The following is an 18,080-nucleotide window of genomic DNA, read 5'->3' on the forward strand; positions in this document are numbered from 1 at the left end:
TAAGCCAGATGTGAGCTGGTTAAAGTCCCCTCCTCCAGCCTCCAAAGACATCAGAGCTAAATTCTTAACATCTGAATCACTCAAAGTCTAAATGCATTTCTTGTTTATTGTACTAACTTTACAATTTCACTTCCAGAATCACCTCCGTGGAAGTTAACCTTCGGCTTGCGTTGAAAAGCATCGAAATGCTTTGGGGCAGCTCATCCACTGTTCTCTTTATAAATACTTCGAATAAGTGAATTTAGCCGTTTTGCTGAGAGCAGAAAACTTAGGATGGTCTTACGTTTGCTTTAGGGCCCTAGAAACAAACAATAGGGTTTGAAACTAATTCCCGATTTCGGACCCATCCAGGTGAACTGTTTCAGGACAGCGGTGGTGTCCACCTCTGTTCTTGAACAAACAGAAAGGGAATTCAGGGCAGTGCCCTTGGCCAAGTAGGAAGGAGCGAGGAGACGGTGAGAACCGTTCCGTTCGCCCAAGGGCACGATGTCACGAACCGGGACCCTCCTTCCCCATGCACGGCGTCATGCACGACCTCATCCACGCCGTTAACAAGCCTATCATCTCCACACATATCCGCACTTCCCCACTCTCTTCAGGTCCTCCCCAGGGGTCTCCCGGCCCCACGCCCTGGTCCAAATCACCAGCTCCTCTTGCCTGAAGCACTGGCACAGACGGTGTGGTTCCCCGGTTTCTACTCGTGTCCCGCCGTATTCCAGTGCGCCACGCGGACAGCGGAGGGGTCTCCGAAAAATGCCCCAAGCATCATGTCACACCCCACAGAGATTCCAGCCGCCCTGCGTCCTGCTGCGTTAAAATCCTGGATTCTGCCTGTGAGGGAGGGAGCTCCCACGCCCCTCATCCCTCCCAGGCCAGGGCCGGCAGGAGACCCCAGTCTGCGGGGAGAAACCTCCCTGCCCTTGGGCTAGAGAAGGCAGCTGGAGGTCACGTGGAGCCCCAGTAAGACTCCAGCACACACCCCCCACCAGCACTGGGACCCAGCCGATCCGGGCACAAAATTTAAGGGGGCACCAAAAGCCCCTGGGAATCAACCCTCAAAAACCTTCAGTAATCAAGACAAATAACACTTTAATGCAATATTTTAAAAAATTGAAACAGCAAACAATGTAGGCCACCCACTTGTTCTTACAGTCTCACTGGCCCCAAGGCCAGGGCTGGGATGGGGCAGAGACGAGGGTCATGCAAGTACAGGGTAGAATCTAACCTTTCTTTAAAACGTTGATGGTTTCTTTCATCACGGATTTTTTTTTGCATTAATTTTTCTTGCCTTTTCTGAAAACGTTACCTAAATCATTATATTTTTGATGCCCCCGTAAATTGTGCACATGAAGTAAGTGTTTCACCGACCTCACTCTAGTCCTGGCCCTGACACACACACACACGCACACGCGCACACACACACGTGCACGTGCGCACACACATGCACACGCGCGCACACACACACATACGCGGGCATGCCTGGATCAAGGCGGGAGGGAAAAGCCTGGCTGCTGGTCCAGTCTGCGAAGGCCGGTTGCCTTTCCATACCTGAGAGGGGAGGGGCACGTGGGCAGCTCAGAGGACCGGGGCTGCGTGGCCAGTGAGCTGTGACGGAGCAGCCAGGGCTTGAGGGGCCAGGATTCTGGGAGCAGCTATATTTGCTCTGGCATCTCCTCAGGACACCGTCTTTTCTTGCATCAGAGCAAACAGGAGGCTGCGAGCTTTGGCAATCTCTCTGCAGCAGGAAGATGGAAAACAGAGTGAGGTCAACCAAAAACAAAAGAACTGGAGAATCCCAATCCCCGTGGAACAGCTACGTCAGAGCAGCAAGCCTGAGACTCTTCTTGTAACTTCCCGTAAGAGGACGTTTGTGAGTGCTGGGGCCCTGGAGGCCAGTGAGGGCCAAGCTCCCACGTGGACACAGCTGCTGAGCCTGAAAAGCCAAGCAGGTTCTGCAGTTTCGTGGTGCGGAGGCTACAGAAACTGGAGCTCAGGGCTCACTGAGGAGGAAGCCTTGAAGATCAGAGGCTTTCAGGCCAGACCCCTTAAAGGCTGCACTCTAGTAGAAAAGACTAGAAAAGACAAGGGGGAAACTCACCAATCCTAACAAACCCTGAAACACCTCAATCCCCTCCTGCCAGAAGAAAACGAAATCCTTTGGAGGAATGTAACATCATCGGAATGCTGCAATTTTTTATTAAATATTTCAGGCATTCAGCTCACCATTACCACGTATGCCCAAAAAACAGGGCCAAATAGCATGAGCAGATAAAAAAAAATCATACAATAGAAACAGACGCACAAGTCACCGAACTATCAGTTATGATTATATATTCAAGACAAAACTGAAAAGCGACTTCCCTGACAGTCCAGTGGTTAATCCACGCTTCCACTGCAGGGGACACAGGTTCGATTCCTGGTCGGGGAACTAAGGTCCTGCAGGCCACGCAGGGCGCACCCCAACCCCCCAAAAAACGGACAAAAATGAAAAGTTAGAGAATTTTACCAGAGGAATTAAATCAATCCAATTTGAAAACTAAAAAACACAAAAACTTAGCTGAAGACTTCCACACGTGTGGCTAAGAGCAGATCAGGGATAGCAAAGGAAAACAAATTCAAACCATTTAATTAAAACAATGAAAATTAAGTAAATTTCAGTACAAGTGCATAGGAAGTGTCGAGATGGAAGCACACAGAGAGAAAGGACGGACATACACGGAAAACCCAACAACCACCATAGGGAGATTTAATAAGCACATCACTGTGGCCCCAGAAAAGGAGGTGAGAAGAGAGAGGTAGAAGCAATATTTGAAAAATCAGTGGCTGATAATTTCACCAACGTGGCAAGCGGTTCTATGGACCTCAAGCAGAAGAAATCAAAATGAACCTCACATAGGACTACCACATAAACTGCCTTGGGGTATATTGATACCATAGAAAACCGAACCTCAGTGTAGAGGACCACTGCCCCGTGGATGCGAATGCGTCTCTGGACCATAAAATAGAGCAAAAGAAGCAGAGGTGAGGAAGAGCGCCTGCTGTCGGCCTTTCAGCGGTAAGCACATGGCTAATAAAGTAATAATGCCCATTCCTCCGACCCCAGGTCCTCTTTGTTATGACTCGGTATTTAGCTCAGATTCAAAAAGGAAAAATAAAAGTGCAAAGTCAAATTGTTTATGGTTTGTTTTCTTCTCAACCAGTTTGAATTCAGTTAGCTGAATACAACTAGTTTGAATTTGAAGGATGTGGGGAAAGGGAAGAAATATGGCTAAATATAATGAAGATATGCACAATTCCAGACTCTAGAAAGTGTCAATTTTCTTAACGATTTAGGAGAAAAGGGGGAAAAAAGGAGGGGAGGATGGAGAAAGTTTACTTTCTTTAATGCAAACACATCCTTCTATTTCAATATGCACACACATGTATCTGTATATACATACACACATATGTATATATTTATATTTGTATACCCAACCTTGGCATTTCTACTTGGCCAGTAGCTGAAAGGCATTTGACTACTATCCCCTGATCTCCAATGGACCCCAGGCCCCGACAAGCACTAAGTTTCTACAATTTCATAGGCAAATGAGCAACGCTGGGGCCTGTATTTTGAAAGATGTTGTGGGAAAGGCGTGCGAATGTTGTTCTTGTCTATGATGTTCAAAATCCTGGGAAGTCCCTTCGTTAACTCTCGGGGTTCATCTAAATCCCCGCCTGTAACGCTCTGCTGTTCTCAGCTCCAGCCCTTGCTGAAGAAGAAGTAAAAACACACAAGGCGTTCTCCCCGCACTAGTCCCCCACTTTTGGAAAATTGGATTTGTGGTTCAACAAAGGAAAATCTAATTGTAACTTATGCACTAAAATTATTTGAGAGCTTATAGATCTGAAAAACAAAGATTGAATCACAAATCACTTAGGTGTGCTTTCTTCCTTCCTTATTCTGAGACTTCCAATGGAGCTTTGCTTCCTGGTAAGGCTTACGAAACCTAAAACTCAGCACAATTGAATACACATTGGATGTAGAAAGAAAAATTGTAATTGTATTAAGTAAATATCTATTCTAACTGATTTTAAATGGTTTTATCTCTGTATAGTAATAGTGCGTTAAAGAAGAAAAGTAAATTTGGAAGAAGTGAATACTTTATGTGTTTTCCTGTCAAGTGTCTGCAAAAGCATGTAACTCCTTCCTTTTTTAGTGTCATGGCAATTCAAAATGATCCATAAATTAGTCAAAAGATAAGACTAACTTCTGTTGAAGGGACAGCATTTATAGACTTAAATACAGCTTATAATCCATGAGAACCGTACCCCACAAATCAGAGACAACAATTTTTATAGCTTTACTATTTTTATTCAAACAGTTTCTTATGAAACATTTTAAAAATCCAAATAAGGTGAAAAAACATAGTGATCACATAGACACCCACCACCTAGATTGTACTGCTACCATTTTACGATATTGGTTTCATCACACATCTATCCATAGAGCCATCTTATTTTTGAAGCATTTCAAGGTGAATTGCAGGCTTTGATACACCTCCTCATAAACGTTTCAGCATTTATAGCATTAACTAGAATGTATTATATGCTTACAATTGTATTTTTCTTTTGAGGTAATATTTGGGATCGAACCCTTACCCCCTGCATTGGAAGGAGAAGTCTTAACCATTGGACCACCAGGGAAGTCCCTAATTCACTAATCTTAAATGCAGATTTACTAAGGCAAATGCGTAGACCCGGGTCACTCAGACCCTATCAGGATGTAGAGCATTACCCTCATCCCCCCAGATTATCTCTTGCTCTCTCCTGGTTGATACCTGCCCCCGATCCCCACAGAAGCAACTGCTGTCCTGATTATTTCTATCACAGGTTACCTTGGCCTGTTTTAGAATTCCAAATAAATTAAATTTAACAGTATATATTTCCAATGTTCTCTGGTGACCTAAATGAGAAGGAAATCCAAAAAAGAGGGGATATATGTATACGTATAGCTGATTCACTTTGATGTACAGTATAAACTAACACAATATTGTAAAGCAACTATACTCCGATAAAAAACAAAAACAGTATATATTTCCTTCTAAGTAAGAGTTTTTCAATCAGATGATTGTTTCTGAGATTTGTCCTTGTTTTTTGGTGGGTTTTTTTGGTTTCTGTTTTTTGTTTTTGCATGCAACAGTAGACCATACCCTTTTGTTTCTGAGCTATATTCTTGTGTAGTCATATGTTTTCATTTCTCTTAGCTAACTATGCAGAGGTGAAATTCTCACATGTCTTCTGGTTTTGGTCAGGTTTATTATTCAAATATCTTTTTTTTTTTTTTTTTTAATTTTTGGCTGCACTGGGTCTTCGTTGCTGCACGCAGACTTTCTCTAGTCGCAGCGAGTGGGAGCTACTCTTCATTGCGGTGCATGGGCTTCTCATTCCTGTGGCTTCTCTTGTTGTGGAGCACAGGCTCTAGGCATGCAGGCTCAGTAGTTGCAGCACGCGGGCTCAGTAGTTGTGGCTCAGGGAGTCTAGAGCGCAGGCTCAGTAGTTGCGGTGCACGGGCTTAGCTGCTCTACAGAATGTGAGATCTTCCGGGACCAGGGCTCGAACCCGTGTCCCCTGCATTGGCAGGCGGATTCTTAACCACTGCGCCACCAGGGAAGTCCTCAAATATCTTTTAAATTTTTATTCCATATTGGAGCATAGTTGATTAAAAACGTTGTGTTAGTTTCAGGTGTACAGCAAAGTGATTCAGTTATACATATACATGTATCTATTCTTTTTCAAATTATTTTCCCATTTAGGTTATTACAGAATATTGAGCAGCGTTCCCTGTGCTGTACAGTAGGTCCTTGTTGGTTATCTATTTTATATATAGTAGTGTGTACATTTATTATTAAAATTTTTGTTGAAAGATTCTTAATGAGTTGATTAAATAAAAGTAAATGTGCATTAATACTTTTTTATAGAAAATAAAGACAAAGCTTTATAAATTCAATTGAAACCAAACCTTCCACTAGATACTTATCTGGTGAGCACTTTGGTCTTGTCTGTAATCACATCAAAGCAGTAGGTCCAGGATTTGTTTCCAGGCAACCTGATTCTGCATCCAGTCCAGAGCCCTCCAATTCTTTATTTTCTTAATGTGAGTATTTTTTAGGGAAAACTTCTAAAAAGTTGAAGGAGATGTTTGCTATAATTTGTACCATAACATTGAGCTCCAAAGTCAATATTGTGTGCTCTTCCAAAACTAAAGGAAATATGCACGTGTCACATACAGAAACACACACACACACAACATATGCACGTATGTTGTGAATATATTTTACTCTATGTGTGATAAAACAAATATTAACCCAAAGTATTTGTTGATAACTTATTGACATTATAAAAATTGCTTTCCTACCATATGCTTTTTTAAATATCAGGAAAAAATTGGTTTTTCTGACTCAGTTTCCAACATCTAAACTTTTACAAAAACTTTAAATTATGAATTTAGTTTTGAAATAGTTCTTTTCTTTGGGCCCAGTGAAATCACTACTGGCTCTGTATTTATGAGCTTTTCCAAAAGTGCACCGCTGAACCACCTGCGTTATCATGATATTTAAATGAGAACGTTTTCCTTTGGAAGACCATCTCAAAGCTCAGTAAAAAGCTGTGCTGAGTTAGTACTTGATCTAAACGATGCATACAAGTCCTAACTTATTTTGGTGTCATGAGAAATATTCTAGAAAGTAAGACCATGCACTGAATGGATGGTGACACAATGTCAAATTACTGGATTTGAAGATCATCAGTCAGAAACAGAACATGTGTAGAATTTCTTCAGTCTGATTATGTAAAAAGTAATGTGGACAAGGAAATTAAAAGAACATAGAAAGTGACAAAGATGATATTAAAGACACCCAGAGGACAAAGGGCTGTGTTTACAATTTATTCAAAGTTTCATACAACACAAATTAAATACAATACAAGCTACTTTTTAATTATTAAAATGAACTTTTCCTCCATAGATTTAAACTGTTAATAAAAAGAGAAAAGATAATTGCCCTCCCACTAAACTGCCCAGTGTTCTGTCCCTTGAAATGGGGCTGGTTTCTTTAGACTCTCTTGTGATTACTTGCAAAGCTATTGTGAGTTTATGAGTGCTTTTAGCTCCTAATACAGCTTCAAATGTCAATCTTTATATTACTGAAGGACAATTAGGCAAACCATGTAATTGTGTTGTCACTTATTAATTTCAAGCTCCAATGTCATAAATTATATGTTTTAATTAATACTGTGTCAATGGCCGTCTGTAACTTTGAATGCACACGGAGGTTAACAAGAATGCATAATTAAGAGAAAACAGTGAATAAGGGCACGGCTGAACAGTTTATAAAATTAGGCAAGAGACGGACTGCTTTGTCAGCATGTAAGCACCATGATTAAAAAACAGGATGGGGGGATTAATAAACTAGAGCGGAGAAATAAAAACAATAGAATAAGATAATAAAAATGAATTCATAAAAAAATGAATGAATGAATGAATAAACAATACAATGAAACATTCTAAACCAAAAATACTCAAGAAATTTGGTGTATTTGTTGCTGTGGTGTGAGTGTGTGTGTTCCCTCCAAATCCACATGTTGAAGCTTAACCCTCCATATGATAGTGTTAGGAGGTGATTAGGTGTGGAGGGTGGAGCCCTCATGTGTAGGATTAGTGCCCTTATAGAAGAGGCCCATAGAGCTTGTCACTTCCACCCTGTGGGGACAAGGTGAGAAGGTAGTGGCCATGCCAACACCTTGACCTTGGACTTCCAGCCTCTGAGACTGTGAGAAATAAATGTCTGCTGTTTATAAGCCACCCAGGCTGTGGAATTTTGTTATAGCAGCCTGAATGGGCTACAACTTTTATCAACAGATGTTTCCAGTTAATTGAGTTGGTTAAAACCCTTCTTAAGTTTCAATTCTCAGTGCTGGAGATCTTTCTAAAATGTATGACCTCACTCGCCTGTCTTAGTAAACACAGCACAGGGAAAACCACTCAGCCTTGTTTCAGGGACTTTATTCTAACTAACATTTCTCATCATCTGGGGTCACGCCTGTCTACATTCTATTCTATTCTGTGATATTGATCTAAAGATACCACAGACAAGATATCTTCAACATAAAGAACTAGTGTTGCTATTAGGATTTACTACTTTTTTTACCCCATAAAAGTAGAATGTGGGCCTGCTTTATTGAAGTTTCTGTTTAGGAATGAATTGAGGATTCACAGGAAGTCAAAGTTGAGAGGAACAACAAAAGCTGCTCGGTCGTTCATTTTACAGACCTCTCATGCTGTCACCCTCCTCGGGCTGAAGAAACTGCCCCTGGACATTTCTATCAACTGTTGTGGAAACAACTCCAACCAAAAATTATTTTCCAGTTTTCTTCCCATTATGGTGAGTCTACTGTCATTGCAAAGTGAGTTGTAAGGGCTCATGAAATGACCCTGTGCATGAATAGTAGTTAATGAAAAGTGTCTGATTTCTATGACACAATGGGCTAAAAATTAATAAAATTTCTTTGATTTTTCTGCTCAAGCTGCATTGTGAAAGGATGCACCATCATCTAACTTAGTGACCTTGGAAAGTCGTTTTATCTTTTGGGGTTTCAATATTCTCTTCTGTCAAACGAGAAAATCAAAATGCCTCACAGGAGAGCAGAGAGGGCTCATGAGCAGAAACGATGGAAAAGTACATCATGAACGGTCAAGTGCAAGCACAGGTGAGATTTTGTTATGAGTTACACAGGCTACTGTATAACACCACCTATACATGGAATCTGAAGTAGATGAACTCAGAAACAAAGAGTTGACCAGTGGTCGCCAGGGGCCGGGGGTTGGGGGGGAATAAGAAGACATTGGGCAAAGGCTACAGACTTCCAGTCATAAAAGGAGTAAGTTCCAGGATTCAATGGACAGCATGGTGACAATAGTAAACGATACTGTATTATATTCTTGAAAGCTGCTAAAAGAGTACATCTTAAATGTTCTTAACACGCACACTGGTAACTGTATGAGGTGAAGGAGCTGTTAACTAACGCTATTATGGTAATCATTTCACAGTATACCTCAAACCATCCCGTTGTACATCTTAAGCCTACGCAATGATATGTGTCAATTATGTCTCAATAAAGCCAGAAAAACAAACAAAACAAGAGCAAACCTTGCTGAGAAGCCACCTTTCTTCTTCCACTTACAGATCTCAATCTTGTTCTGTACAGAATGGCAGGTACAATAAATATTTGCCACAAACAAGTAAAAAACATTGTTAGACATTTTGTAGAAAATGCATTTTCCTGGACGCGTCCTGAGAGTTTCTGATTCACAATGTGAATGAATTCGAAATGCTCTGATACAGTCAAGTGGGGGCCATCGATCTGTAATGACCAGGAATACAGGGCACTGAGCCAGGTCCCTTCTCTGCAGCCTTTTTCTAGTCCATCACTCTGGCAAAATCATGGATGGCTTTGTACAGTCATTGCAGCAGCAGTGTAATTGGTGGAGTACTTCCATAAAGTACTTTCTTATAAATAGCTATCATTTTCTGAATAATTTCTAAGCATGGGGACTGTGTGATTAGTTACATGCATCATCTCATTTAATTTTCACAAGCTTAAGAGTTTAGTACTAATATTATCCTGCTCGTGTGGGTGAGGAGATTGGGGTTTCGATTGGTTAAGTACCTCATTCGGTATCACACAGCAAGTAAATGGAGTTGCCGGGTCTGTCTAAATCAAAGCCCCTGTTCTCCATCACTGTGCAGTCAAACTGCTAGTAGCCTGAATTGTAATTCTCTAACGCCTGGGATTGTTTCCTAAAGAAATAATCCAATAAAATGAAGAGTTTTAAGTGGAAAAGAATTTCTTTGGTTCTTTGAAATAATCTGAACATTTGAAGGTTGGAAAACAGTTAAATCAATTCTATTCAATCAAATAATATGTAGAGATTAAAAACCTTTATGAAGATGATAGAGCCACTGTTAAATGGAGAATAATTCAAATAACATTGAATAATGCTATTTTGGGGACTATGTAATAAGTCCATATGGGCAAAAACTAGAAAGAAAGATGAGAAGATGAACATGGTTGTTTTTCTCTAGTATTAAAATTCTCGACGGACTTTACTTCCTCCACTTTTTCTTCCATCTTCGCATTAACAGTTTGTGCCCCTTCTATATTCAGACACTGGTCCATCCTCCCAAGGCGCTCACAGACCAGCGAGAGAGAGAAATTCGATGAAAGATTACCACGTGTTGAGAAAAGTGTTACAAAAAAACACAGATGTGTATGTCAGAGATCACAAGATCCCAAGAGATCGCAGAACAGAGGGTGTCTCCTGTGTTGAAGGAGCACAGTGTCCCGGGCATTCACTAGATGAACAGGAGCAGAGGCGTGAGCTGACGGAAAATGTGTCCGACATAAAAAGGAAGAGAGTGTGTTGAGTTCCTGAAAGGGTTAGTGTTTTAGTGTATCTGGAAGAGAAACTCATCTGCTGTCTATGTCTGTTCATCTATCTATCTATCTGTGTATCTATCTGTCTATCTATTATTATTATTATTTATCTGTTATCATCTATCATCTATCTATCCATCTAGCTAGCTTTCATATATCTATCTATCATTCTCTCTATCTTACACTCACACAATCTACAAGCACATCTACACGTGTGCTGTTAGTTTCTTAGAATTCATTTTATTAGGCAAGAAGTTTGGTAATTTGCCAACCTTTTATTTATTTAGGAAACAAAGTTTCTCATAGATAACCTATGGAGGCGATCCACATAATCTTAGAATTGGAAGGATTCACAAACTCCTGATTTGGGAGTCTGTAGGGATAGATAGAAAGATAGATGATAGATTTCTATCTCTATAATTCTACCTATACCTATATCTACGTCATCTATATCCACCTCTATCATCTCTCCTCCTCTCTCTCTCTCTCTCTACCTATCATCTGTCTACCTATTAGCAGATGGGAAGTTAACTGACATCTATATATCTATATATCTACGTCTATATCTTCATCTCTTTGGAGAGAAAGAGAGGGAGAGATGGAGCTAGATGACACACATATGTCTAGATAGATAGAGAGATAGGTAAATATCTATATCTATATATCTCACATCAAGCAAGCTTTCAAGATCTGTTAAGGCTGAAGTTGAGAAATGAACAAAAGAAGATGAAATCACCTCAAATTTTTATTTGAGTCCTGGGTACAGTATGAGAATGGAAATATGACTAGTTTGAGCAGGGCCAAATTTCAACATCTTTAGTGTATTTAATTTCCTAAAGCATCTGATATTGCCAAATATTTGTAAAAGTTGGCCAAAAAATCTCTGCACTTCAGTTTCCTAAAAACTAACTTCACAATGAAAAATAATGAGATAATATTAAAAACGAAAACAAAAGAACGTAATCTGGTACCTAAGCTGGTTGTTTAACAATATATTTATTTCTGACTTTGCTTTCTTTTGGGGGGGGGGGGTCTCACCTGACCAGATCTCTAGCTTGTATGTTGCAGCCTTCACGTGAGAATTTCTCCACCCCGAGAACACAAGTCTCTTGGAATGGTGGCCAAGCCTAGTAATAACCCCTAGATTCTGCGCTTTGCCTCTGTCTGACTCTACCAGCATGCCCCAGCCTGTTTCCAGGAGGGAAGAGTCCTAGAAAGTACTTGTCATCTGAATTTTCCAATATATACACCCAGCACGAAAGCACAGGCTCTCTCCTTACCTCTACTGTAAAGATGCCCCGAATTCTTTCTACTTCCAGTCTTTTTGTTTCTTGTTTCTGCTTCATTTTTTTAAAAATTGCATTTATTTACTTTTGGCTGAGTTGGGTCTTTGTTGCTGTGCGCAGGCTTTCTCTAGTTGCGGCGAGCAGGGGCTACTCTTCCTTGCCGTGCGCAGGCTTCTCATTGTGGTGACTTCTCTTGTTGCAGAGCACGGGCTCTAGGTGCATGGGCTTCAGTAGTTGTGGCACGTGGGCTTCAGTAGTTGTGGTGCGCGGGCTCTAGAGTGCAGGCTCAGTAGCTGTGGTGTACAGGATTAGTTGCTCCGTGGCATGTGGGATCTTCCCGGACCAGGGTTTGAACCTGTGTCCCCTACATTGGCAGGGGACTCTCAACCACTGAGCCACCAAGGAAGTCCTCTGCTTCATTTTTGTTGTATGGCAGTGGCTACCATATCTCGGTCTTTGCCTTGGGTAATTTCTTGAGGGATCAGGATTCCCCTTCACCATTTGATGAATGAGTTACATCTGAATTATTTGGAAACCATTAGTTAAAAAAAGAAAAAAAAGAAAAAAAATCACTTTGATAAAATTAGAATTTAATAAATACATGTCCTATTTAAATATTGATGCAATGTCAACTTTTTACATTGTGTTTACTCTTGCAGAAAAAAATTAGTTCAAAGATTAAATTCAGAAAGTTCTGTTTAAGTGAAGCTATCTTTTCTTGGTATACCATAAATACCATTTTTATTAGCCACAGTAATTTTAGATTTGATGCATAATTTTCAGACACAAAAGACAATTATGACAACTGCAGAAACCGTCATTGTTATTTCTATTGTTTTAAACGTCTTTAATACATCAAAAAGAATATGTACAATTATGTAAAATATATTAATAGAAGGAACAATGATAAATCTAATGTCAATTCAAGAGCAAAGTGGTACCTATAACCTACATCTTTGTATACCATCTTCCTCCACTCCATCCCTATGCTCCCATCAACTCCAGGTGACGTCCACCCTGTGTGATGATTTCTTTGTGTTTATCTTTTTCCTTATTTGAGGAAGTTTAATTACTAATGTATACATTCCTAAACAATACGTTATTTAGTTTTACTCGTTCATGATGGCACTGTCTGCTCAATAAATATCGACTATAAAATGTTGTCTTTTGAATTATGTCACCTCTCCTTCAATCACCTGGATGTAGACAGCATGCTCTAACCTGGGAAGTCCTGTTCTTACTGCCCCTGTGTCTGCAGTGAGCTGCCAGCAGCTTCTTTACCGTGGGAAGGTCACCAGAAATGGCTGTTTCTCAAGGCAGTGGGTCCAGAAAGGAGAACTTCAGGTACAGTGTGATAATGGCGAAGGCAGGACCCATCCTAACTGCACAGTGCATTTGCAGTATATTCAGGACGCCAGGATTCCTCCCCAACCCCCCGGCAGTGCTTTCAGAGAAGCCCAGGCTCATTCACTGCTGTCATATTTTGATTCCAACACAAAGAAACTTTTATTGCCATTTCCTTTTCATGTGAGCCATAAAAAAGAAGCCACTCACGTGTCGCTATGTGGTCCCTTCAATAGACCTTCATTGTCCTTTTTTGATAGGAGAAGCGGATGAATTAGATGCCTTCAATTCTAACATTTACTGGAAAGATGAATTATATTTATTCTACAACAAGTAATAATGGATAACTCATGTACAATAAGAAAAAAATCTGAGCAGGGGAGCAAGTGGTCAAGATTTGCTATCTTTCAATATACCTCTTAAGTGGTAATAGGATAACCCCTTACCATGTTGGGAGCCCATCAAGCTGCCCCTCAGACTTGACCCGGGGTGAAACGGGAAAGTCGACACTGCTGACAGCAATTCAACTTCTGTGCTAGCCAATAATGAAGTGACCTGAAATAATATAAAACCCTCGGCTGCAGTTTGATGATTTTTGTCTGGGATAAGAGTAGAGATCCTGATTCAGAGTCACAATTCATTTCATTTTTCACTCCTGATGAGATCTCAGCTGTTATCTGATAAAATTGAACAACCATTACGGGGCTCTGCTGAGTAAAGCCCCTTCACTGCTCTTAACAGAAATCCTATACACTCCACTTTGTCAGCAGTTTTGAATTCATCGTCGCAACAAGATGATAGGAATAATCTTACCAACTGAGATTGACAGTTCATTTCAGAAATCAATATTTACAATTTACTTCTTTCAAAGTTCATTCGAGAGAAGATTCCATATTATCCCTCTCCAAATAAGCTGATCATATCTCAGGCGTCCCTGGAATGAGTTTTCCCAAAATGTGAATTTTTGGTAAAAATCAATGTCAGCATTGTGCACTTTAATCTCACCTATGATGACAGTAAATCTTTATCTTTTTATGGGTAAACGCCAGTGGCTGCTGACACCATTTCCTCTCAGAACAAAGCTTGGTCCATGTGGACCGCGGTAGATACATGAGCTCTAATGTGGCTGGACATGTTTCACTGGGGTCATTAATCAGACACACTGACAGCCACCTCCCATCAGCAGGCTGCTGCCCGCCGGCCTCCCACGCCAGGCAGGCTGGGCCAGGCCCTCGGTGCATGCATGCACGCGGCTGCTCGCGTGTGCAAATACGGACCGAGCGTGCAGGGGTGCTGTGGCCTCACTGGGCGCACACCCGCGTTTGCAATTTACAAAATAAAGGAGGGCGCGTTTGCGGACAGATAGATTTCACTGGGATTACCGTAGTCATTTTCTAACATACTGTGTTAAGTCTGAAAGCTACTCTGCGGCCCCTTTTGCAACTGTGTTTTAAGGCGGGTAACATCAGCTGTGTCGTCTGTGATTTAATGACAGCCGGAACCTAAGCCATGCAGTCGCCGGCATTCTGTCTATAAATGTTCATCCCTGTGTCCTGGTTTCTTGGTAAACAAAATAGCTGCCACAAATGAGTTAAAATAAGTAGGGGCATAGTCTCCAGGACCTGAAATATGATGTTGCCGCTGTGAGCAATGCTGTCATTGTTCTACCTAAATGGCTCTAACATGGATAAGTTAAGGAATTCAGGTTCTGTTGGGCCAGTTCTCTTAGGCAAGATGAAACAGCGAAACAAGAAAGACGAGGCACTCACACTAATTTATGAGATCCTGTTCAGCCAGGGGACGAGGGATAAGACAATAATGACCAGGGCAATTTCGGGGAGAAGAGCACGAGTTTCCTTTAAATTTGGTAAGTGGTAAATACTGCAGCTTTAGAGAGTGGCAGGAGAGCACCTGTATTAGGTTTCGACTGATTTATACTTCCTAAAGAGTTTGGGAGATTTAGCCTAAGACTTGAAGCGCTAAGTCCAGCATTCTTGATAAAATACATGCATTTTTATTATTGGGTTCAGAAGAATCAAGGTGATTTTTTTTTAAAGGTGAATGTGGAGCAGGAAGCAATAAGCACATACTACATATACATATGTGATCTACACATGAACGTTTTGAATGATGGATTAAAACATTAACTGAATTTTAAACAAAGATCACTAATTTATTCTACCTACATTGATTGCACTAATGCAAAAAGTTAATTTCTTATGAATGTATCTGTAGCTGCCTAGCTATGAAAAATATTATTTTCTCTTTACTCAGTCAGCGATATGACAATAATTATAAATTTCTTATAATCCTAGTTTGCTGTCATGATATCACCTTTGACAACCTGTGTAAGAGAAATAAACGTGCAAAATTTGTTAGATTTCTAGTTAAATCAGGTAAAACCTTTTAAACAACCATTCCTAGTATTTGGATAGAGGGTATATTAAATACTATAAAAACATTGGAGTATAGATTTAAATATCTTTTGTCTTTCTGTTGTTGTGTTTTTTGTAATTATTGGACCCAACTTCCAGTCAAAGTAATACCCACCAGGAGACACCAAGCATATACACACTTCACAAGTAGTGGTTCAGCTTTCAGTGACTCAGCTGTACACGAGCCTGGCCCTGCCTGTCATATTCAGTCTCCTGAGATGTTGCATATTGTACTTTTTAAAAATATTATTTTCAGTGTAGCTTCCCCAAGAGTCAGGAAAATGAGCTTTTCTTTTCGCCAAGAGAGGCATGCGGTCCTCCAGGCTTCTTCCTATAGATGTGTGTCTGCTGATAGAAAAGAGTGACATTCAGCCAGTCTGAAAATTGAAATCCATTTGGTTTCCTTGATCTTCCTAACTCCCCCTCCTGGAAGGTTATATTTCTAATTGGGTCCTACTGTACAGAAGCATGTATCTCATTTATAGACTAAGGCTTATCGTTTTCTAAATGAATCGATTCCTACCAGTTGTTGATAATCGCTTAGAAATAATCCCAGCACCTTCTTGCTCAGATATTGAATTTAAACAGAATAACCACCAACCTCTATTCATTTTTAAATTCATAAATGAGAGTGAAACAGAGCCTCTTTCTCTGTGTGTGTGTGTCTCTCTCTCCGTTGGTGTCCAACTGGTGACTCTGAATCTTCCTTTTCCCCTGTTTTTAAGGGGATCAGGACACGGGCTGTCTTGAGTAAGGTGTGGGTAGAGAAATGACAGTATATCTTCTGCAATGAGGTGTTGAAATGTCACTCTGCACATAATCTTTCTTCAAAATAGCCCTGGATGGTGTATCGTGGCTTGAATCATTGTAAATGGTATTAAATAATGTCAAGGGATGTAAAGGTAGGTTAATGAGTAAGGCAGACAGGCCACATTATTATATATTTCAGTCCAGCACACATGTCCAGAAAGCTCTGTAAGGACTAGAGCTGTCTAACTCACCACTCACCTCTCCCCAACCCAGAAATCACACATGCTTTTTGTCACCAGCAACCACTATGTTAATTGAGTAAATTTCCAGGAGAACTTCAGTCTAAAAATCCCCTGGGATCCTTGTAGAGCAGGAAATGATGTTGAATCTAAATATAAATGTTCCTAAAGGAAACAACTCCATGCAACTACAAAATCTTGAGAAAAATTTAGTCCAATATAATCGTAATGTTTACATATGCTTGCTTCAACCAGGTGCATAAGCTTGAAAGAAAAGTTGAGAATGATACCCTGGTGAGATCACTTAATACAGAGATAATGATGATGGAAGTTATAAGCTATCATAGAAGAATTATGTGGTCTCTCAGTTAAATTGAAAAATACCCACATTTCCAAATATTTACCAGTATTGGACCCTAGTTAATCCATACCGCAATTAAAATATGAAAAAGAATCATTCCTTGCTGTGTTCATAAACACATTATCCGTACTTGCAAAGTGGATTTTAAAATAGTTTAATTATTATCAAAAATATCTCTCATGCAAACTAGCAGATAGGAGATATCGAAAGAAGTAGCAAAATAACTATCCCAGAATCTTAAGCTCTATTAACAGCAATTATTTTTATTAAACCTCTCACATGAGGGAATTGAAGGAATGACAAAGACAGTGGATAAAATATTTATGTCAATTAGAAGAAACGTGGTAATGGGACTAATTCTAGAACTCCTGCTCAAACAGAGTATTCCCCTGCTGCACCTACTTCCAAAGGCTGAATCACCCCCCAGTAAAACGACTGGAACCTAAGTTCCACGGAAGCAGGACCCTTGCGTCTTCTTCACAACGGTACCCTTAATATTTAGACACAGAATGGATAAAAATGGTGCTTAATAAGTATTTATCAATCGAATGAATGAATAAAAGCATGTGAGAATTCTAGTGCATAATTTTTATTTTATTTAGTATCCTATAAATCAAGGATCTATTCAGTATTTGGTTGGCTTTATAAGTGGCATAACCCAGATTAGTTAGGAATCATGTGATCTATTAAAATGGCCGTAGACAGGTCAGCACAGGAGGTGCACAGACATTTTCTTCTCCTCCTTTTTCCCTCATCCACTCTTTGCAAGGGCAGCATACCATGGTTCCTTTACCTTCTCCCAGTTCCCACCCCCCCCCATTCATTACCTAGGAGAGAATAATATTTAAAGACAGGGGAAAGCAGTCATGTTTTAAAAACTCTTTGTTGTTTATAAATGCAAAGGATGTGGAATACTTACCACTGTAATAATAGCTAACTCCTGGGATTACAATTATAAAAATATCAGTTCTACAGAGTTCAGGGAGGGTTATGAATACAATTGTGATGGGTTGAAATGGTCCTAGGAGAAGGAATACTTTCTCTATAGAATTTATAGATCACAGAAGCTGTTTCAAGAATGGAACCATAAAAATATGGAATTTGATTAGATTGTACAAGCTAGTATTATATCTGAGTAAATTATTGATTGGCTCAGATTGTAAGTTTACTTTAATTCCTGGCTAGAATTAAATTA

The sequence above is a fragment of the Balaenoptera physalus genome (genome assembly GCF_965194825.1).
Source record: "Balaenoptera physalus genome assembly, chromosome: 12".
NCBI classification, from domain to species: Eukaryota; Metazoa; Chordata; class Mammalia; order Artiodactyla; family Balaenopteridae; genus Balaenoptera; species Balaenoptera physalus.